This window comes from Monodon monoceros, unplaced genomic scaffold (assembly GCF_005190385.1).
Source record: "Monodon monoceros isolate NGI ecotype Baffin Bay Population unplaced genomic scaffold, NGI_Narwhal_1 Super_Scaffold_3, whole genome shotgun sequence".
NCBI classification, from domain to species: domain Eukaryota; kingdom Metazoa; phylum Chordata; class Mammalia; order Artiodactyla; family Monodontidae; genus Monodon; species Monodon monoceros.
Genome location: NW_021703780.1, coordinates 74219871 through 74244029, shown reverse-complemented (window position 1 = coordinate 74244029; position 24159 = coordinate 74219871). Strand labels below are relative to the sequence as shown.

Genomic DNA, 24159 nt, shown 5'->3' with positions numbered 1-24159 from the left:
TTGATCACAAGTAAAGGTTCTAGAATTGTCCTGCATCGTTTCTAAATTGGGAAAACAAAACCCAAGCCTTTCTTTCTATGGTTAGTCACTTGTACTAGTGCTGTATTGATTAGGGCCTCTTTTGGAGTCAGACAGACAAATGTGTATTTAAGTTCTGGTTCTATCACTTACTAGCTGGGGGGACTTTGGGAAAATTCCTTACCATTTCTCAGCCTCAGGTTCAGTATGTAAAATGAAGGTGATAAAAGTACTTACCTAAAGAAATTTTATGAAAATTAATTTAGGTTATGCCTATATACTGCCTGACACATAGTGACTAATAAGTAATTGCTGTTGTTTTTATTATTGTTATTGATTTGTCTTAGTGCTCTAGTCCTCTCCTTGAATTCCAGTAAAGCTGTTGCTATTGTCTCCTCCTTTTCTTTTTCTTAACATCTTTATTGGAGTATAATTGCTTTACAGTGTTGTGTTAGTTTCTGCTATATAACAAAGTGAATGAGCTATACGCATACGTATGTCCCCATAAACCCTCGCTCTTGCATCTTCCTCCCACCCTCCATATCCCATCCCTTCAGGTGGTCACAAAGCATCCAGCTGATCTCCCTGTGCTCTGCGGCTGCTTCCCACTAGCTGTTTTACATTTGGTAGTGTGTATATGTCCATGCTACTCTCTCACTTTGTCTCAGCTTCCCTTTCCCCTCCCCATGTCCTCAAGTCCATTCTCTACATCTGTGTCTTTATTCCTGTCGGGCCCCTAGGTTCATCAGAACCATTTTTTTTTAGATTCCATATATTTGTGTTAGCACACGGCATTGGTTTTTCTCTTTCTGACTTACTTCGCTCTGCATGACACACTCTAGGTCCATCCACCTCACTACAAATAACTCAATTTCGTTTCTTTTTATGGCTGAGTAATATTCCATTGTATACATGTGCCACATCTTCTTTATCCATTCATCTGTAGATGAACACGTAGGTTGCTACCATGTCCTGGCTATTGTAAATGCTACCATGTCCTGGCTATTGTAAATAGTGCTGCAATGAACATTGTGGTACATGACTCTTTTTGAATTATGGTTTTCTCAGGGTATATGCCCAGTAGTGGGATTGCTGGGTCATATGGCAGTTCTAGTTTTAGTCTTTTAAGGAACCTCCATACTGTTCTCCATAGTGGCTGTATCAATTTACATTCCCACCAACAGTGCAAGAGGGTTCCCTTTTCTCCATACCCTCTCCAGCATTTATTGTTTGTAGATATTTTGATGATGGCCATTCTGACTGGTGTGAGGTGATACCTCATTGTGGTTTTGATTTGCATTTCTCTAATGATTAGTGAGGTTGAGCATCCTTTCATGTATTTGTTGGCAATCTGTATATCTTCTTTGGAGAAATGTCTGTTTAGGTCTTCTGCCCATTTTTGGATTGGGTTGTTTGTTCTTTTGAAATTGAGCTGTATGAATGGCTTGTACATTTTGGAGATTAATCCTTTGTCAGTTGCTTCATTTGCAAATATTTTCTTCCATTCTGAGGGTTGTCTTTTCATCTTGTTTATGGTTTCCTTTGCTGTGCAAAAGCTTTTAAGTTTCATTAGGTCCCATTTGTTTATTTTTGGTTTTATTTCCATTTCTCTAGCAGGTGGGTCAAAGAGGATCTTGCTGTGATTTATGTCACAGAGTGTTCTGCCTATGTTTTCCTCTAAGAGTTTGATAGTGTCTGGCCTTACATTTAGTTCTTTAATCCATTTTGAGTTTATTTTTGTGTATGGTGTTAGAAAGTATTCTAATTTCATTCTTTTACGTGTAGCTGTCCAGTTTTCCCAGCACCACTTATTGAAGAGGCTGTCTTTCTCCATTGTATAATCTTGCCTTCTTTATCAAAGTTTAGGTGACCACATGTGCTTGGATTTATCTCTGGGCTTTCTATCCTGTTCCGTTGATCTATATTTCTGTTTTTGTGCCAGTACCATACTGTCTGGATTACTGTAGCTGTGTAGTATAGTCCGATGTCCAGAAGCCTGCTTCCTCCAGCTCTGCTTTTCTTTCTCAAGATTGCTTTGGCTATTCAGGGTCTTTTGTGTTTCCATACAAATTGTGAAATTTTTTGTTCTAGTTCTGTGAAAAATGACATTGGTAGTTTGATTGCACTGAATCTGTAGATTGCTTTGGGTAGTATAGTCATTTTCACAATATTTATTCTTCCAATCCAAGAACCCGGTATATCTCTCCATCTGCTTGTATCATCTTTAATTTCTTTCATCACTGTCTTATAGTTTTCTGCATACAGGTCTTTTGTCTCCTTAGGTAGGTTTATTCCTAGGCATTTTATTCTTTTTGTTGCAATGGTAAATGGGAGTGTTTCCTTAATTTCTCTTTCAGATTTTTCATCATTAGTATATAGGAATGCAAGAGATTTCTGTGCATTAATTTTGTACCCTGCTACTTTACCTAGTTCATTGGTTAGCTCAAGTAGTTTTCTGGTAGCATCTTTAGGATTTTCTATGTATAGTATCATGTCATCTGCAAACAGTGACAGTTTTACTTCTTTTCTGATTTGGATTCCTTTTATTTGTTTTTCTTCTCTGACTGCTGTGGCTAAAACTTACAAAACTATGTTGAATAATAGTGGTGACAGTGGGCAACCTTGTTTTGTTCCTGATCTTAGAGGAAATGGTTTCAGTTTTTCACCATTGAGAACGATGTTGGCTGTGGCTTTGTCATATATGGCCTTTATTACGTTGAGGTATGTTCCCTCTATGCCTACTCTCTGGGGAGTTTTTATCATAAATGGGTGTTGAATTTTGTTCAAAGCTTTTTCTGCATCTATTGAGTTTAGCATATGGTTTTTAGCCTTCAGTTTGTTAATATGGTGTATCACAATGATTGATTTGCATATATTGAAGAATCTGTGCATTCCTGGGATAAACCCCAGTTGATCATGGTGTATGATCCTTTTAACGTGCTGTTGGATTCTGTTTATAGTATTTTGTTGAGTATTTTTGCATCTCTGTTCATCAGAGATATTGGCCTGTAGTTTCTTTTGTTTGTGACATCTTTGTCTGGTTTTGATATCAGGGTGATGGTGGCCTCAGAGAGTGAGTTTTGGAGTGTTCCTCCCTCAGCTCCATTTTGGAAGAGTTTGAAAAGGATAGATGTTAGCTCTTCTCTAAATATTTAATAGAATTTGCCTGTGAAGCCATCTGGTCCTGGGCTTTTATTTGTTGGAAGACTTTTAATCACAGTCTCAATTTCAGTGCTTGTGATTGGTCTGTTTATATTTTCTATTTCTTCCTGGTTCAGTCTTGGAAGGTTGTGCTTTTCTAAGAATTTGTCCATTTCTTCCAGCTTGTCCATTTTATTGGCATATAGTTGCTTATAGTAATCTCTCATGATCCTTTGTATTTCTGCAGTGTCAGTTGTTACTTCTTCTTTTTCATTTCTAATTCTATTGATTTGAGTCTTCTCCCTTGTTTTCTTGATGACTTGGCTAATGGTTTAAAAATTTTGTTTATCTTCTCAATGAACCAGCTTTTAGATTTATTTATCTTTGTCATTGTTTCCTTCCTTTCTTTTTCATTTATTTCTGATCTGATCTTTATGATTTCTTTCCTTCCTCTAACTTTGTTATTTTTTTGTTGTTGTTGTTCATCTTTCTCTAATTGCTTTAGGTTTAAGGTTAGGTTTTGTATTTGAGATGTTTCTTGTTTCTTGAGGTAGGATTGTATTGCTATAAACTTTCCTCTTAGAACTGCTTTTGCTGTATCCCATAGGTTTTAGGTCATCGGGTTTTCATTGTCATTTGTTTCTAGGTATTTTTTGAGTTCCTCTTTGATTTCTTCAGTGATCTCTTGGTTATTTAGTACTGTACTGTTTAGCCTTCATGTGTTTGTATTTTTTAGATTTTTTCCCTGTAATTGATATCTAGTCTCATAGCGTTGTGGTTGGAAAAGATACTTGATACAATTTCAAATCTTAAATTTACCAAGGCTTGTTTTGTGACCCATGATATGGTCTATCCTGGAGAATGTTCCATGAGCACTTGAGAAGAAAGTGTATTCTGTTGTTTTTGGATGGAATGGCCTATAAATATCAATTAAGTCCATCTTCTGTAATGTGTCATTTAAAGCTTTTGTTTCCTTATTTATTTTCGCTTTGGATGATCTGTCCATTGGTGAAAGTGGGGTGTTAAAGTGCCCTACTATGATTGTGTTACTGTCGATTTCCCATTTTATGGCTGTTAGCATTTGCCTTATGTATTGAGGTGGTCCTATGTTGGGTGCATAAATATTTACCATTGCTATATCTTCCTCATGGATAGATCCCTTGATCATTATGTAGTGTCCTTTTTTGTCTCTTGTAATAGTCTTTATTTCAAAGTCTGCTTTGTCTGATATGAGAATTACTACTGCAGGTTTCTTTTGATTTCCATTTGCATGGAATATCCTTTTCCATCACCTTACTTTCAGTCTGTATGTGTCCCTAGGTCTGAATTGGGTCTCTTGCAGGCACCATATATACAGGTCTTGTTTTTGTATCCCTTCAGCCAGTCTATGTCTTTTGTTTGGAGCATTTAATCCATTTACTTTTAAGGTAGTTATTGATATGTATGTTCCTATTACCATTTTCTTAATTTTGGGGTTTTTTTTATTGTAGGTCTTTTCCTTCTCTTGTGTTTCCTGCCTAGAGAAGTTGCTTTAGCATTTGTTGTAAAGCTGGTTTGGTGGTACTGAATTCTCTTAGCTTTTGCTTGTCTGTAAAGGTTTTAATTTCTCTGTTGAATCTGAATGAGATCCTTGCTGGGGAGAGTAATCTTGGTTGTAGTTTTTTCCCTTTCATCACTTTAATTATGTCCTGCCACTCCCTTCTGGCTTGCAGAGTTTCTGCTGAAAGATCAGCTGTTAACCTTATGGGGATTCCCTTGTATGTTGTTTGTTGCTTTTCCCTTGCTGCTTTTAATATTTTTTCTTTGTATTTAATTTTTGATAGTTTGAATAATATGTGTCTCGGCATGCTTCTCTTTGGGTTTATCCTGTATGGTACTCTCTGTGCTTCCTGGGCTAGATTGACTGTTTCCTTTCCCATGTTACGGAAGTTTTCAACTATAATCTCTTCACATATTTTCTCAGACCCTTTCTTTTCCTCTTCTTCTTCTGGGACCCCTAAAATTCAAATGTTGGTGCATTTAATGTTGCCCCAGATGTCTCTGAGGCTGTCCTCAGTTCTTTTCATTCTTTTTTCTTTATTCTGCTCCCTGGCAGTTATTTCCACCATTTAATCTTCCAGGCCACTTATCCGTTCTTCTGCCTCAGTTATTCTGGTATTGATTCCTTCTAGAGTTTTTTTAATTTCAGTAATTGTGTTGTTCATCACTGTTTGTTTGCTCTTTAGTTCTTCTAGATCCTTGTTAAATGTTTCTTGCATTTTCTCCATTCTGTTTCTGAAATTTTGGATCATCTTTACTATCATTACTGTGAATTCTTTTTCAGGTAGGTTGCCTATTTCATCTTCATTTATTTGGTCTTGTAGGTTTTTACCTTGCTCCTTTGTCTCTAACTTCTTTTTTTGTCGTTTCATTTATTTATTTATTTATTTGTTGGGTTGGGCTGTATTCCTGTCTTACTGGTTGTTTAGCCTGAGTCCTCCAGCCCTGGACTTTGCAGGCGGTTGGATACAGCTGGGTCTTGGTGCTGAGATGAGGACCTCCAGGAGGCCTCACTCCGATAGGTATTCCCTGGGGCCTGAGGTTCTCTGTTGTCCAGCGGTTTGGACTTGGGAGCTCCCACCACAGGAGCTTGGGCCTGACCTTCAGCCTGGGAACCAAGATCCCGCAAGCCGGTCACTGGGTTTTCCTCCCATCCCCTTAGGTGTCTGTGGTCCTTCATGGGTGTGTGGTTGTTGTCCTAATTGTGAGGAGACGTGAATTCCATGTCCTCCTAGTATGCTATCTTGATTCCACCAGGGCTAAGTCTTTACCTCCTCCCGTATCTTCTTTTTCCCTTTTTGGTAGACTGCCCAACTTTGAAATATGCTTTGTTACCATCGTTTTCAATGTTTTGTGGCAGGACTTTTTTTTTAAAGTCACTTCTGCCTGAGGCAGGTGTTCCTTTTCAATATCTGCTGATCAGTCTTGCGATTCTGAGAGATATTATAAAATAAATCAATGCCTTTGTAGAAGATGATGCCCCTCTGTTACAAAATTCTTCACAATATTATTTCAGCAAATCATTCATTTGTTCATTTACTCATTCATTTGATCAGTTCATAGAAAGCTGTGGAGCATATTGGATACCAAAGTGACAAATGAATCTTGGAACCTTGTCTTCAGGGAATCTTATGTGAGCCCAGCTGTGTCCCTAATCACGGGAGATGGGAGTGCAAGTTGTACGAGTGATACACCTGATTCAGAGAAAAGTAGAAAACAAAACTGTCATGCAAAATAAGGCCTAATTTTTTCAGAACATGTGTTGCCATCCTTCATGGTTCTTGCATGTGTCCAGAAGTTCTCTGAATAATCTCCATAACTGTTTTTATGAGCTCAGCTCTTCTTCCAGTTAAACTTGTTTTCCTTCAACTAACATTCAAAATAAGTAAATCACACACACATTATTATTTTCAGTTGTTCTCATTGCTTGTCTTGCCATAGGGCTTGTTTTGTGGTATCTCGCCCTTGCATGTGTACAGGTCAGCTTTTGGGAAAAACCTGGGTGTCTACACCCCTTTGTGGTATGTTTCTGCATTCCTATCAATGTGCAGCTTGTGTTTATAAATTTCCTCTGTGCCTCATATGAGTTTTCCCTTAGGTTTTGCACGCACATAGGTAATTCATACACAGAGTGCTCCTCTGGGAGCCCAGTGTATACTCTATGGTTGCTCTGAAAAGCCAGGAGCTCATTTCATTAGTGATGGAGCCATGCAACTGAGGGTTCTCCTGCACTCTAATGCTGTGAATCAGATTTCGCAGAGAAAGAAAAGTTGAACAGACACAAAGTCTGGCTTCCGTATATACCTGAGTGGCTGCAGGCTCTTATCCATAAATGGCCCATTATCAGTAAGTAACTTTTAGGAAATCAGGCAACATAAATTTATTTTTGTTTAAGCAAATAACTCGTAAATGCTAAGTTCCCAAATCCCCTGTGTCCTTTCAACAATGCTTATACTGAAATGGGCATTTCTTTGTCCTACTCTGTTTGTTTGTTCTACTCTCTTATTTTACTGGTTTGGCAATTTAGTACTCATTTTTGTTTTCTCCTGTTTTGTCCTGTTTTCCACCCTAGGGATGAATGCTTTATTACTTTTTAACATCTTTGTTCCATTAATCACTAGATTTTCATTAATCATTCATCATCTTTCCTTTTCCTCCACTTCTCATCCCTCTGTCTTTATTCTACCCACGTGCTCCCGTCTTAAATCATGGTTAAGGTAATAAGAGGCTCTGCCTAGGAAATCAGGTAGCTGATGAGCTTTCACAGAACTCTTTAAATGCGTTTACAGCTTTTTTGAGAGCACATTCTCTTTGGACCTCCTTCCTTTTGTTTGGAAGAGGCCTGCAGGCATGTTGCCGATGTTCACGGGGCCTTTGAGAGTAGACAAGTGAAGGAGCAGTCTCAGCATCGTTATGTCTTTGGACAGCTTAGCAAATAGTCTTCAACACTTATTAGACTGACAACAGTTTTTAAAAAGAAAGAAAAAGAAAAAAATGTCCCTTTGAAGATCCGTATTGTTTCTCTGTGCTTTGACCAGTGCCAGTCCTTGGAAAGTTCTGTCTTCCTGTTCTGCTTTTCACCCCACTTGACCCTCAGGTAAACAAGTAAACGTTTGCCAATAGTTTCTATGCTCCCAACTCAAACCCAGAGGCCTCAAATCACTATACTGAAGTAGAATACAAAGGAGAGACAGACAGAGAGAAAGACAGAGAGAGAGAAGGGGAGATTGAACCACATTACTGTATGTCTTTCACCTGCTTTCTTATTCTAGCAACCAGGATTAGAACCATTGCACTGTATCTAACTGAAAGCACAAAATTGCTAATCTGAACTAAGTTCCAGAGTGCCGGTTTGCTTTAAAGCAAACAAACAGAAAGCCATAGTGACATTTCTGAAGGCATACCTCCAAGTTCTTAATGTAATTACTTCTTGGTTCCTGAGATGTAATTAATTAGATAAAAAGAGATCAAGCATAAGCCTTCCCTGGTGGCGCAGTGGTTGATAGTCCACCTGCCAATGTAGGGGACATGGGTTCGAGCCCTGGTCCGGGAAGATCCCACATGCTGCGGAGCAGCTAAGCCCGTGTGCCACAACTACTGAAGCCCGTGTGCCTAGAGCCTGTGCTTACAACAAGAGAAACCACTGCAATGAGAAGACCCAACACAGCCCAAAATAAACAAATAAATAACTAAATTTATTTTTTAAAAAAGGAAATCAAGCATAATCTAAAAGGATATAAGAGATTTTCTAAATAGGAGTGACTCTGGGCTTCAGAGCCATGACAATAATTACTAGATCCAGGGACACAAACGTCTTCACCAGCCCATCATTATGGCTGGAAAACCTCCTGAAATCAAGAACCTCTGAACTTTACATAGAGTAAGGTGAGTTGGGAGGATAAAAAAGAATTTTTTTTCTCAAGTCTGTGGGATGTTTTCTTAATTTATTTTCAGCATAGTCATTCTTTACCTGGGGTTTCTGCTTTAACTGACATCAAGGCTGTTTTACTGAAAAATTTTCAGTTTCTTGATCAAGCACTTAGTCTGACATACTTTGTCTATTGTTACTGCTAAATTAAATTTCACTCTGACAGCTGACCACCAAGTCAGGCCCCACTTTGTCTGGGAGCTCCTTTGATTTAGAAAAAGTACCTTATCTCGCAACCTCTTCTTTTGTACCTCCTTTTTACAAATATCTTTTAACAGGCTTCAAGATGAGAGAAAAGGGGATCTTTTAAAATTCCTAATAATTTTTTTTTTTTTTAAGCTGGGAGAGTTGTGAAGTCATGAAAGCATAGAACTACAGATTAATGTAGCTCTTGAGCCTCATGGTGGCTGAAAACATGTCCCCACCTACATGGTTTATCCCCCTTCTCCTCCTAGGCACACACTTCATCCTCTTCTAGGCTACAAGGAGTAAATAGTGATCCTTGCCAGAAACAAAGGACATAGGAGAAGAGAAACAAATGAATATCACTGTTTTCTAGTCATAGCTGAAGAATATGGAATCTCTTTACTGCAGGGACCTTAAAATTATACACTGTGATGGCAGCCTTTTGTTCATTTTGAAGGAAAGAACACAAATCCCCATAGCAGGAGTTCTCGATGTTGACAGGGGTGTAGGGTAGTGATGCAGCTTGAGTCAGAATCTGGTTGGGCTAGATGTGGGTATTCTGTCAAAAAATTTCATCCCTTGAAACATGGACCTTCTCGTCTGCCCTCCTTGCCCCCTTTCCTTCCCCTCCTCAAATTATTGGTTGAGCGCTACCTTCTCATTTTATAGATAAGAAAATGGAGTTCCATAGAGCGGTCAAGGGGCTTGTAAGGATCATCAGACCTCAAGAAATACTTATCTCCTGTTTCATTAGGAGTTTCTTGTCTCAGAGAGAAAACCAGGAAAGAAATTTGGTTATAGGGACAAGAACTATATGAAACCGATACTTATCTTTGTTCTCAGATAAAAAATGATTTGTGTTTTAATCCTGTTATGAATTAGTGATAAAATTTGGCGATGCCATGTTTGAGAAGGCCTGATTGCTTAAAGTTGCCCACCTCCTTCTGTGATATCATCGTACCATTTTCACCTCCTCTTTTTTCTTTCTCCCTTCTCTTCTGTTTTCTTTTTGTTGCCATGCTGAACTCAATAACATATTTGTGAAGACACTTAATAAGGGATTATTCTTGAAAATCTGCTACAGGATCAAAGCATCACATTTGTATTTTGGACTTAAAAAGTGAAGAGCCTGTAAATAGAATTTAGTGATGAATTTTTATAATCATGGAGCCATATTTCAGAAGCGCTAGAGGAGATTGTTATTTAAAAGAAGCTTGTAATGAGTCGTATGGTAAAGGAAATAATTAGTATCATATTTGTTTGGGCAATTCATCATGTCCACAGTTCTGTGACTTGGAGACCTCAATTTCTAAGGGAACAGTGGATCAAAGAGCAAATGTTAAAGTAGGACCAGGAAAGCACACTTTCTAATTCCAGAAATAAGAAGGCAGAAGAAATAAAGCAGAAAGCTCCAATTTCTTTGTTCCCTACACATTGAAAGATTTTTGGAATAATTATAGACCTCAAATTTTTCATCATAAGTTTAAAGAATTACCAAGAACATAATTTCTGGTGTATTGTAAATGTTGGAATTTTAAAATTAAAAGTCTAAATCATTTTAAAGTATACCCATTTACATCCTATAATACTATACTATTATAATTTGATTCTCACCATCGTCTATTTAAAAATATAAAAGCAAGTTTTTTCTGAAAACTGTACACCGATACTTTTTCTCTTTTAATTCATGTTTTTATTTACTTACCTTACAGAATGTTATCAGTAAAATATGCTTAAACATTTTTATTGATCATTGTATAGTCTCAGAACCTTAAAATAAATATAACTTCCTGAATCCATAATCCTCTAAATTTCAAAAATGACATCTGGATTGAGTTTTTATTACTGTTGTTATTAGCACAGATTGACCAAAACCACGAATAATATTAAATATTGATAAATAATCACTAAATATAAAAGTTAAATTTATTGGAACTTCATCTGTTAATGAGATGGACACTTTTTTTTTTTTAAACTAGTTTTGTATGAAGTCAAATATTATTTATTTCTGGAACAAGATAGGATTTATCACAATGCCAATTTTTCATTTTTCTAGATGTAAACATTGAGAAATCTTTCTCACACAAATAAGTAGGTGAGATTGGAGAGATTATTTTTATCGTTGAATTTTTTAAAAAACTCCGTACTAGTTTTATGCCCAAAATCACACAATGATTTCTCATCAAATTATTGTTCATGATTCATCCTCTGACACCTCAATTAGTTGTCCTTCAATTTTGTTGAAAGGAAACACTGACTTGTAAAAGTATTTGTTAATCAGTCATTTGAGACGTTCACTTTCTGTGTTTCTGGGAAGTACACCAAAGACTTACCAAAGCCTCTCAAATAACCATTGATTATACTTGTTGCTCTTTCTCTTAGAGGCACCATGTTCATCTTGATACACTCAGACTTGGGGAAAATAAAAATATTCCAAAATTCAATACAGCTTGGCAGAAATGATTTTTATTTGGACAAAATGCTTTTATCTGGTCACATGCTTTAAATATATTTTATCGAAACCTTGAAGCTGCTGATTTAGCTCATTAAGCTTATGAAAAATGTCTACCTATCTAAACTATTTTGAGAAACTTATTTGTTGACTCAATCATCTAGGTCAGGTTTTCTTTCTTTAAGGTTGAATTTTGTATTCACATAAAATTTCTCATGAACTTCTGAATGACTTATCTTTTCAGTTCTGAATTCTCAGTCCAGAATGAATCTCTAGATACAGTAAGGAGGAGGCTTGAAATGATTCTGCCGCTGGTGAAATAAGGTACCCCCCTCTGTTGTATTTCTTATTGAGTCCCTTTTTGATGGCATCTTATGGGACTTTTTCTCAGGAGCAATGTCTTCTTTGACAGTGGCTTGCAGATGAAAAGACAAGGTCTTTAAACAGAAATTGTCATCCCCATGATTCCTTGTCTGAGAAGTGCATTCTCAGACAGATCAATTTTAGGAAAGAAGTTGAGCTTCTGGTAATTGAGTCTCGTAAAAATAACTGATTCTGTGAACTTTAGCTAGAAGACCACTATTACAGAGTCTGTAAAAAATCAGAGGAATGAAGATACCTAACAGCCTAGGGCTATTTGGTATATTGATTAGTTTTAACTCCCTTCATATGTTCTGAGGATTTCAATAATTAAATAATTCATATTGATGATCTGGATTCATCAAGAAAAGTTTAATGATGATGACAAATTTCTGCCTAAAATGGCATTTTAGATCAATTTCCATGCAACATGAGTAAGCTAAAAGTAAATGTGAAACCCTTTAATATCAAAAGTGGTAAATCCTTGGAATTCATGTCTCTTGCACCTAGATCTCATGGTGAAATATTTTATGAATTGTCACAAACAGGAATTTCTTCAGGATCAGTTTTCTGGGATTCTGTAATCATGTTTGTGAAGAATTTAGACGATTCTTTAGCTAACACAAGAAAACTTCTATAATCTAAATTAAAGAACTGATAAATAAGCCAGTGTATGTAATTGCTCATAGCCTTTAACTTCAAAATTTCTACCTTGCAAGAGAGAAAGGAAGTTTCAGAAGCTTACCTAAATAAAACAGAAATTCTTCACATTGGAGAATATGAATTTAAATTATTTTATTTTTCCAGTAATGTATTATTATACCATTACTCCTATATGTACTAAGAGTTCAGTGGAATTGTTATTATTTAACATCTTTATTGGAGTATAATTGCTTTACAATGTTGTGTTAGTTTCTGCTGTATAACAAAGTGAATCTGCTATTTGCATACGCATATCCCTATATCCCCTCCCTCTTGCGTCTCCCTCCCACCCTCCTTATCCCACCCCTCTAGGTGGCCGCAAAGCACTGAGCTGATCTCCCTGTGCTATGCAGCTGATTCCCGCTAGCTATCTATTTTACATTTGATAGTGTGTATATGTCAATGTTACTCTCTCCCTTCGTCCCAGCTTATCCTTCCTGCTCCCTGTGTCCTCAAGTCCATTCTCTGCTTTTGTGCCTTTATTTCTGTCCTGCCCCTAGGTTCATCAGAACCATTTTTTTTTTAGATTCCATATATATATGTAAGCATACATTATTTGTTTTTCTCTTTCTGACTTACTTCACTCTGTATGACAGACTCTAGGTCCATCCACCTCACTACAAATAACTCAATTTCGTTTCTTTTTATGGCTGAGTAATATTCTATTGTATATATGTGCCACATCTTCTTTATCCATTTATCTGTCGATGGATGCATAGGTTGCTTCCATGTCCTGGCTATTGTAAATAGAGCTGCAATGAACACTATGGTACAAGACTCTTTTTGAATTATGGTTTTCTCAGGGTATATGCCCAATAGTGGGATTGCTGGGTCATATGGTAGTTCTATTTTTAGTTTTTTAAGGAACCTCCATGCTGTTCTCCTATCAATTTACATTCCCACCAACAGTGCAAGAGGGTTCCCTTTTCTCCACACCCTCTCCAGCATTTATTGTTTGTAGATTTTTTGATGATGGCCATTCTGACTGGTGTGAGGTGATACCTCATTGTGGTTTTGATTTGCATTTCTCTAATGATTAGTGATGTTGAGCATCTTTTCATGTGTTTGTTGGCAATCTGTATATCTTCTTTGGAGAAATGTCTGTTTAGGTCTTCTGCCCATTTTTGGATCGGGTTGTTTGTTTTTTTGATATTGAGGTGCGTGAGCTGCTTGTATATTTTGGAGATTAATCCTTTGTCAGTTGCTTCATTTGCAAATATTTTCTTCCATTATGAGGGTTATCTTTTCGTCTTGTTTTTGGTTTCCTTTGCTGTGCAAAAGCTTTTAAGTTTCATTAGGTCCCATTTGTTTATTTTTGTTTTTATTTCCATTTCTCTAGGAGGTGGGTCAAAAAGTATATTGCTGTGATTTATGTCATAGAGTGTTCTGCCTATGTTTTCCTCTAAGAGTTTTATAGTGTCTGGCCTTACATTTAGATCTTTAATCCATTTTGAGTTTATTTTTGTGTATGGTGTTAGGAAGTGTTCTCATTTCATTCCTTTACATGTAGCTGTCCAGTTTACCCAGCACCACTTATTGAAGAGGCTCTCTTTTTTCCATTGTATACTCTTGCCTTCTTTATCAAAGATAAGGTGACCATAAGTGCATGGGTTTATCCCTGGGCTTTCTATCCTGTTCCATTGATCTATATTTCTGTTTTTGTGCCACTACCATACTGTCTTGATTACTATAGCTTTGTAGTACAGTCTGAAGTCTAGGAGCCTGCTTCCTCCAGCTCTGCTTTTTTTTCTCAAGATTGCTTTGGCTATTCAGGGTCCTTTGTGTTTGCATACAAATTGTGAAATTTTTTGTCCTAGTTCTGTGAAAAATGCCAGTGGTATTTTGTTAGGGATTGCGTTGAATCTGTAGATTGCTTTGGGTAGTACAGTCATTTCCACAATGTTGAGTATTCCAGTCCAAGAACATGGTAGATCTCTCCACCTGTATCATCTTTAATTTCTTTCATCAGTGTCTTATAGTTTATTGCATACAGGTTATTAGTCTCCTTAGGTAAGTTTATTCCTAGGTATTTTATTCTTTTTGGTGCAGTGGTAAATGGGAGTGTTTCCTTATTTTTTCTTTAAGATTTTTCATCATTAGTGTATAGGAATGCAAGAGATTTCCGTGCATTAATTTGGATCTTGCTACTCTGCCAAATTCATTGATTAGCCCTAGTAGTTTTCTGGTAGCATCTTTAGGATTCTCTATGTATAGTATCACATCATCTGCAAACAGTGACAGTTTTACTTCTTCTTTTCCAATTTGGATTCCTTTTTTTTCTTTTTCTTCTTTGATTGCTGTGGCTAAAACTTCCAAAACTATGTTGAATAATAGTGGTGAGAGTGAGCAGCTTTGTCTTCTTCCTGATCTTAGAGGAAAGGGTTTCAGTTTTTCACCATTGAGAACGATGTGGGCTGTGGGTTTGTCATATATGTATGGCCTTTATTATGTTGAGGTCGGTTCCCTCTATGTCTACTTTCTGGAGAGTTTTTATCATAAATGGGTGTTGAATTTTGTCAAAAGCTTTTTCTGCATCTATTGAGTTGATCATACGGTTTTTATCCTTTAGTTTGTTAATATGGTGTATCACATTGATTGATTTGCATATATTGAAGAATCCTTGCATTCCTGGGATAAACCTCACTTTATCATGGTGTATGATCCTTTTAATGTGCTGCTGGATTCTGTTTGTTACTATTTAGTTGAGGACTTTTGCATCTATGTTCATCAGTGATATTGGCCTGTAGTTTTCTTTTCTGGTAACATCTTTGTCTGCTTTTCGTATCAGGGTGATGGTGGCCTCGTAGAATGAGTGTGGGAGTGTTTCTCCCTCTGCTATATTTTGGAAGAGTTTGAGAAGGATAGGTGTTAGCTCTTCTCTAAGTGTTTGATAGAATTCGCCTGTGGAGCCATCTGGTCCTGCCTTTCGTTTGTTGCAAGACTTTTAATCACAGTCTCAATTTCAGTGCTTGTGATTGGTCTGTTTATATTTTCTATTTCTTCCTGGTTCAGTCTTGGAAGGTTGTGCTTTTCTAAGAACTTGTCCATTTCTTCCAGCTTGTCCGTTTTATTGGCATATAGTGGCTTGTAGGAATCTCTTATGATCCTTTGTGTTTCTGCAGTGTCAGTTGTTACTTCTTTTGCACTTCTAATTCTGTTGATTTGAGTCTTCTCCCTTGTTTTGTTGATGAGTCTGGCTAATGGTTTATCAATTTTGTGTATCTTCTCAAAAAACCAGCTTTTAGTTTTATTGATCTTTGCTGTTGTTTCATTCATTTTTTAAAAAATTTATTCTGGTCCGATCTTTATGATTTCTTTCCTTCCGCTAATTTTGTTTTTTTTTTTGTTGTTGTTGTTCATCTTTCTCTAATTGCTTTAGGTTTAAGGTTAGCTTCCGTATTTGAGTTGTTTCTTGTTTCTTGAGGTACAATTGTATTGCTATAAACTTACATCTTAGAACTGCTTTTGCTGTATCCCACAGGTTTTGGGTCATCGGGTTTTCATTGTCATTTGTTTCTAGGTATTTTTTGATTTCCTCTTTGATTTCTTCAGTGATCTCTTGGTTATTTAGTACTGTACTGTTTAGCTTTCATGTGTTTGTATTTTTTAGATTTTTTTCCCTGTAATTGATATCTAGTCTCATAGCATTGTGGTTGGAAGAGATACTTGTTACGATTTCAATTTTCTTAAATTTACCAGCGCTTGATTTGTGACCTAAGATATGGTCTATCCTGGAGAATGTTCCATGAGCACTTGAGAAGAAAGTGTATTCTGTTGTTTTTGGATGGAATGTCCTATAAATATAAATTAAGTCCATCTTGTTTGATGTGTCATTTAAAGCTTGTGTGTCCATATTTATTTTCATTTTGGATGATCTGCCCATTGGTGAAAGTGGGGTGTTAAAGTGCCCTACTATGATTGTGTTACTGTCGATTTCCCATTTTATGGCTGTTAGCATTTGCCTTATGTATTCAGGTACTCCTATGTTGGGTGCATAAATATTTACAATTGTTATATCTTCTTCTTGGATTGCTCCCTTGATCATTATGTAGTGTCCTTCTTTGTGTCTTTTAATAGTCTTTATTTTAAAGTCTATTTTGTCTGATATGAGAATCGCTACTCTAGCTTTTTTTTGATTTGCATTTGCATGGAATATTTTTTTCCATCCCCTCACCTTCAGTCTGTATGTATCCTGAGTTCTGAAGTGGGTCTCTTGCAGACAGCATATATATGGGTCTTGTTTTTGTATCCATTCAGCCAGTCTGTGTCTTTTGGTCAGAGTATTTTATCCATTAACATTTAAGGTAATTATCGATTTGTATGTTCCTATTACCAGTTTCTTAATTGTTTTGGGTTAGATTTTGTAGGTCTTGTTCTTCTCTTGTGTTTCCTGCCTAGAGAAGTTTCTTTAGCATTTGTTGTAAAGCTGGTTTGGTGGTGCTGAATTCTCTTAACTTTTGCTTGTCTGTAAAGGTTTTAATTTCTCCCTCGAATCTGAATGAGATCCTTGCTGGGTAGAGTAATCTTGGTTGTAGGTTTTTCCATTTCATCAGTTTAAATATGTCCTGCTACTCCCTTCTGGCTTGCAGAGTTTCTGCTGAAAGATCAGCTGTTTATCATTATGCGGATTCCCTTGTATGTTATTTGTTGCATTTCCCTCGCTGCTTTTAATAATTTTTCTTTGTATTTTATTTTTGATAGTTTGATTAATATGTGTCTCGGTATGTTTCTCCTTGGGTTTATCCTGTATGGTACTCTCTGTGCTTCCTGGACTTGATTGACTATTTCCTTTTCCATGTTAGGGAAGTTTTTGACTTTTCTCTTCAAATATTTTCTCAGACCGTTTCCTTTTCTCTTCTTCTTCTGGGACCCCTAAAATTCAAATGTTGGTGCATTTAATGTTGCCCCAGAGGCCTCTGAGACTGTCCTCAATTCTTTTCATTCTTTTTTCTTTATTCTGCTCCCTGGCAGTTATTTCCACCATTTAATCTTCCAGCTCACTTATCCGTTCTTCTGCCTCAGTTATTCTGATATTGATTCCTTCTAGTGTATTTTTAATTTCAGTAGTTGTGTTGTTCATCACTGTTTGTTTGCTCTTTAGTTCTTCTAGGTCCTTGTTAAATATTTCTTGCATTTTCTCCATTCTGTTTCTGAGATTTTGGATCATCTTTACTATTATTACTTTGAATTGTTTTTCATGTAGGTTGCCTATTTCATCTTCATTTATTTGGTCTTGTAGGTTTTTAACTTGCTTCCTCGTCTGTAACATATTTTATTGTTGTTTCTTTTCTTTTCTTTTTTTTTTTGATGTGTGGTTCTGTATTCCTGTGTTACTGGTTTTTTGAACTGAGACATTCAGTGCTGGAGTTTGCAGGCAGTTGGATAGAACCGGGTCTTGGTGCTGAGATGAGGGCCTCTGGGAGGCCTCACTCCAATTAATATTCCCTGGGGTCTGAGGTTCTCTGTTAGTCCAGCAGTTTGGACTTGGATCTCCCACCACAGGAGCTCAGGCCCAGTCTCCGGCCTGGGAACCAACGTTCTGCAAGCTTCTTGGCTCTGTAAAAACAACAAAGAAAGAAAGATAAAAGAGAACAGTGTAATATTAAAGAATGAAAAACAAAATAAAATTAGAAAGATAATAAATACATTAGGAAAAATAAAACCATAATTGAAATAACTTTAACAAGGTAAAATAAAACCACAACAGAGAAAATAAAGCGGTGGGGGGGGGGAACAAGCCAAAAGGAGAGAACAATAAGAAAGTCTAAAGAATAAAGTAAAATTCAAAAACTAAAAGATTAACTAGGAAAAATAAAAATATAAAAGACTCAACAACAATGAATCAACAAGGTAAAACAGAACTCCAATCTAATAGAGGAGAAAAGAAAATAAAAGCCTTGGCTATGGGGGTGGAGTTTAGGCGAGGGGTGGAACTGAGGCAGGGGCGGGGTTTAGGGTGGGGTGACCTAGGCGGGTGGGAGGGTTACGTTTCAGCCTTGGCAGGGACCTAGGCTCAGGACCCGCTAGCCAGAAAAGGCCCTGGGGGCGGGGCCTTGGCAGGGTTACCTTCAAGCATGGGGTGGGGCCTCTGCTTAGAACCTGTGCGGAAGGGGAGAGGGAGCACTAGGAAGGAGGGCCTCTGGAGTGTGGGGTTCTGGAGTTTGGAGTTAGGGCCCTGAGGAAGGGTGCGTGGGTGGGTTTTAGGCCCAGTGCGTTGGAGGGGTTCTCTGAGTGTAGAGGTAGGGCCCTGGGTGGGGGTGTAGGGGCGGGGCTTGGGTTATGCCCAGCAGCAAGGAGGCTCCGAGGGCAGAGGATTAGGCCTGGGAGTCCAGCAGGCTCCCCAGTGCCTAAGTGGACAGGGAAAGCACTGGCCATGTTCCCTTCTGTTCCTTTGCACCCCTCCCCACCATCTCCCCCAGGGTTTCCCCCGTGTCCGCTGGACCCCTAATCGTGAGTGGATCCCGCTGGGTGTAGGAACTCCTTCCCTCCGCAAGCCACCCCTCAGGGGTGCCGTCCCAGATGTCCGGCTGTTACTTTTGCTCCCCCTTTCCTCCCTCCCACTGTCTCAGGATCCGCATGGCTGGAGGGGGCCTCAGTGGGCAGAGGATTAGGCCTGGGATCTCACCATGTTCCTAGGGGCCCAAGTGGGCAGGGGAAACCTGGCCACTCTCCGTTTTGATCCTCTGCCCTCCCATTGGTTCCCCAATATCCCCCTTCGGGCATGGGACCCCTTCCCCTCCCTCAGCCGTCCCTCAGGGGCACCAGTCCTGACCCGCCTCCACTTCTCCTCCCCCTTCACTACCCCCATACCCCATGTCCTGCCTGGTTGCTGGGGGTTCCTCCCATCCCCTTAAGTGTCCATGGACCCCCACTGGTGCCTGGTAGGTGTCCTAGTTGTGCGGAGACGCGAATTCTGCGTCCTCCTAGTACGCCATCTTGACTCCACCCCCACTTCAGTGGAATCATTGAGATTATATTTTTCCCAACTTTTACTTTCTGTTAAACAAAACTGTCAGCTCCCTATAGTATTTAACTCTCCTTATATAATTCTGCTACAGTGAGAAATATTCAAATAGATCTTACATCCAATTAATATGTATTATATGCAATTAAACTGGTGATGTAAGAAATATCAGAAAGAACTTTAGATATATCTCTTACAGTATTCGCAGTACTGAAGGTAAGCTTGTGGTCTTGGGACAAGTTATTGTTCAGACATTTCACAGTGTTTTCCTTGACCATTAGAACACAATATCAAACTTCACACCCCCACTACCTCTCCCTACCCCCTCCACCACCCCGGTCATTTGGTCCGGATTGACCAAGGAGCAGGTAAACACAGATGCCGTATAGCTATGCATGATATTTAAGTAAACTTTAGTTTTTTCATCTGTAAAGTGGGATGATAATAGTACTTCTTACATAGGGTTGTTGAGTCAAATAAATGATTGAATGCACATAAAACACTTTGTAAGAGCTTAGTAATGTTAGACATTATTATTAGTAGTAGGTCTAAAATAATAGCCTGAATGAAAAATATGGACTAATATTGGATCAGTTGAATTAAATATTTTCATTTTGATGCAAATTTAAGACCACTCCAAATCTGATAAAATCAGTCATTTGTTTTCCATATACTTTTTTTTTGTCATCAATTGTAGGAACACTCTGTCATTGTCTCTTTGTGCTGTTATAACAAAAATACCATGGGTGGCTTGAACAGCAGAAATTTATTTCTTTTAGTTCTAGAGGCTGGGAACTCCAAGATCAAGACGCTGGCAGATTCATTGTCCGGTGAGAGCCTTTTTCCTGGTTCATAGCCCATCTTGTCACTGTGTCCTTGCATGATGGAAGGGGCAAGAGAGCTCTTGGGGTCTCTTTTATAAGAGCACTAATCCCATTATGTGACCTAATCACCTACCAGAGGCCCCACCTTCTAATACCATCACAATGGAGTTAGGATTTCAACATATGAATTTAGGGAGGGACACAAACATTCAGTCTGTGGTGGTCAAGAAGTATATTAATAGTGTAGACATTTTTTGTAATAGTTGAAGATATTCCTGGAGATACTGTGTTTCAGGTGATATGATTATATTAGAACATTGGGACTTGATGTTAATTACCATCTCTTTCTAGTTCCAAGGTGCCACTTGGGTAGATAAAGCTTCTTGCAGTTTAAAAGATTGTTAATATAAATTTTCTTCACTTATGCCTATTAGGGTAGGTCTAGGACATCACCTTGTCATAGAGTTCCCTGTCTAGAAAGGAGATCTTCACACTCATTTCATTATTTCCTGAAGTGTATGAGTAACCACACTGACTGTGAAGAAGGTACCCAAATGTTACCTTTTCCTATTTTTCCCAAGGATTATGTTAATTCTGTGTCCTAATGTTGATTTGTTGATCAGAAGTTTCAACAGAATATATACCTTCCTTAATAACACCAAAAGGGAAATTAGTTGATTATTAATCTTGGATATATAGAATATTTAAAAATTTATACTCCATTCTCAAATGATAATAAGAGGAGTCCTTGCTAATGAGACTGTTGGGAATCACCTTTTGGGTAGGTGGATTTGAGAGCTGTGTGGGGATGAGGGGGAATAGGCACTACTGTAATTCATACGTGGTATCTATATAATAACTCTATTGTATTAATTTGACCTATATTATAGGTACATGATTCTATAGCAGACATTTTAAAACAATTTTATTGACTTTCACCAAAGCAAGTATTTAATTACCATTCTGCCAATTGGTCAAATTTGTACGACTCCTCTTAAAACCAGATTTTCTGTAGATAGAGGAGGAAAGCACTTTAGCATTTCAGAGAAGAAAGCACAAAAATAGAACTCAGTTGACTCTGAGAATACATAAGAAAGTAAACCAGAGCACACCATGTGGCTTTCTGACACGGAATAAAGGTCATGCCTCTACCCCTGTTGTTCTTTCCTTCCCATGTCAGTGTCAGTCTTTGTTTTGAAGAAGACACAATGGGATCCTGTCTATTACTTCTTAAGCTGGGTCAGAATTTGTGTTTTGTCTGATTGGCTGCCTCCTCACTCTTCAGGAGGCCCAATAAGATATAGTAAATACTATCGGTGAGTGAAATTGCTGAGGGAGGAAACACACTTACTGTGCAGTATTTGTTGGGAGTTTCAGGAATGATAGAGTTTAGAGTAAGACCATGTAAAATATTGAGTAGCTGTATCAGACTGTGGCATTTGTTTACTGGTGAGGTTAGCTACCAGTTTTCTGCAAAAAATAGTCCAAATTAGATTATTTTAGTAATTATTATTTAACATGTGCTAAGTACCCACAGCATGTTGGTCCCTTCCTATGATATCAGAATGCACTGTGGAAGGAACTGAACTTGCTGTTGATTTAATTAATCTCTCAAGTTAATTGCCAGTATGGGCCACATTTCTTTCATGAGTAAAATTGGAGTGTGAGAAAAGGTAATGTCCCTCCCTCATTAAGCTGTCCATGTTAGATTTACATGACAACAGTGAGGTGCATTCAGGCTTAGTTTTGATAGCTTTCATTACTGACAGCACAGAGTAAGTGGTGATCCGTCCTTCTATTATTGGATTCAACTCAATAGGTATGGCACAAACACCATCATCTCTATCAGGGAGGTTTCAAAGAGCTGTTTGTAGTTTGATGCTAGGCTTGTCGTATTTTTTCCCTCCACTAGCCCCAGACTCCTTTTGTTCTCCCAATGAGTGGGGAATTGCAGTGCAGGACACCACCTGACATCTGCCAAGAAGGGCAGCCCTTGCCAACTGCCGCATTCCCCAGAGTAGGAATCAGTTAGTGACTCCTGTCAGTGAGGTGAGTTTGTAGATCTTAGGAACTTCCCTTCACACAGTTACATAATGGCATGTGACATTCTCCCCCCAGCACCAACTTGGGCTTGTAAAGCTCTGTAGACAGGGGCTTTAAAAATGGCTGAGATGTTGTTGCTTACCTGCCCAAACTGGAAGACCAATTATGTGCCTGTCTTTTCATCAGTGTTTGCTTCTATGGAGTCTTAGGTTGGGTTCCTGGTCTTCAGACAGGGATTGGTGTGCAGGTGATTTATTAAGGGAGGACTCTTGGGAGAAACCAGGAGGGGAGTGAGAGTATTAGGATAGGGCAAGGGAAGAAGCTACCAAGGATGTGGTTTCTGATAAAATTAGCCGGATCGCATGAGGTGCTCTGGAGCGTGAATCGTACCACAAGGGCAGTCCTGCCTTGAGAGAGAGCGCTCCCCTTTCCACTAGTCAGTCATTAGCTATGGGCCCTGGGTAGGGGGTGGATATGGTGGTACGTCTCCCAGGCACCTCTGGGTGAAGGGGCTCTTTCGCTCAAGGGCAGTCCTTTGGAGAAGATTGGCAGCAACACCTGTAAGAAGGAATGGGCTACCAAATTGGTAAAATGGATCCCAAAACCCAAACAGGATCTGGGTGAAGCATCAGCGACTTCTGCTAAGTGTAGAGAACACATTCTGTAGTGGGATAGGGTATTTGCATGCACGCGGGAATACAGTTCCCTTCAAGTTACAAAATTCTGTGGCAGAGTCAGAGTGCATTGTAATTTTATTCTCTGATTCAGTCTTTAATAAGAGACCTTGGTCTGATAGACAGATGAAAATCACATAGTACTTTCTTTTTAGCTTTATGGGAAATGAAGTTGTAATTATCAAGTAGACTTTCACCTCAGAAAAAGAATATGACAAAACGAATATCCGTCCACAGATTTTTACTAATATGTTGTTAATGCCTATAAAGGTAATTAAATATGACAGATGAAAAAACCATTATACTCACATGCCAAAGAGGAAGTGGGGTATGCTAAGTGCCTGTGTGCTACAAAATACAGCCTCTTGTTACATCAAACGACAGGGCCTAACTTTCTGATGTAAACACATTATTGCAAATGTCAGTGCACAGACTGCAAAGATGATTACTAAAGAAATAGCAAAAGCAATAAAATATAGACAAACAGCCTTTCATTGACTAAGTTATAATTCAAACTTGTTATCACTATGGATGAACCATTTCATATAGAGACTTAATTTTTCGTTGATAGGCTTTTTTAATAAGACAGCAAGATGAAAGAAGTAACATTTGATGTTAAATATTAAGTACCTTAATGGAAATAATAAAACTTTTATATCTTAAACTGCAGAGGATATATTCTGAGGTTCGTATCTCCCTTCCTCTCTTCTTTCCTATCAAAAATATCAATAGCTTACTATAACAAATCAAATTATGAAACTTTCCACTATGTAGGTTTCTGAATTTAGCCATGTGTATATTTTATAAGTAGATATTTTCTGGAGGATGAAATAAAGACTTCATTCACTCTGTATTTCATGTATTTTTTACTAAAGCTTCAACTTTGCTAAGTTACTCCTGAAAGATTCAATCTAAAGAGGAAATTTGTGGTATATATTTTGTTTAAAAATGCATGTGTTTCTTTGAATGCAGTCAGTTGTAGAAAAAAATTAGGAAATTAGGAATTTTTTTCTCCAATAAGTTGGTGTTTCTTTGGTGGCTTCTTTTGATTTTTCGTACAATTTTTTACATCAGAAAGGATATTTTGTACACAAAAAATTGGTAATGGCACATAGCATAAATACAAAGTGTCATGAGTTACCCCTAAAATATTTATAGCCTTGGGTTCATGAAAAATGTTTAATTTCATGAAGAATTTTGTTTAGCATTTATTGTGGTCATTGACAGTGCTGTTTTCATGGCAGAATAATCTTTAAAACACTCTGGTTCAGTTGTTTGTTGAAATGACAAAAGAAAAACTATTTCCCTAAAAATGTTGCTTGAGGTTG

The 24159-nt window shown here is 37.9% G+C and overlaps 1 protein-coding gene across 16 annotated transcripts in view; it reads left to right on the top strand.

The window, feature by feature from the left end:
• FHIT (fragile histidine triad diadenosine triphosphatase) overlaps positions 1–24159 on the top strand; it is a 1443555-nt gene that overhangs the window by 212629 nt on the left and 1206767 nt on the right. For 10 of the 16 annotated variants that reach the window (XM_029242160.1, XM_029242145.1, XM_029242149.1 and 7 more), the window contains one exon: positions 20070–20120. The exons of the other annotated variants lie outside the window; for them this stretch is intronic. The gene's annotated coding sequence lies outside the window, so the exon portion shown is untranslated. The remainder of the gene's footprint in view (positions 1–20069; positions 20121–24159) is intronic. 16 annotated transcript variants of the gene reach the window in all.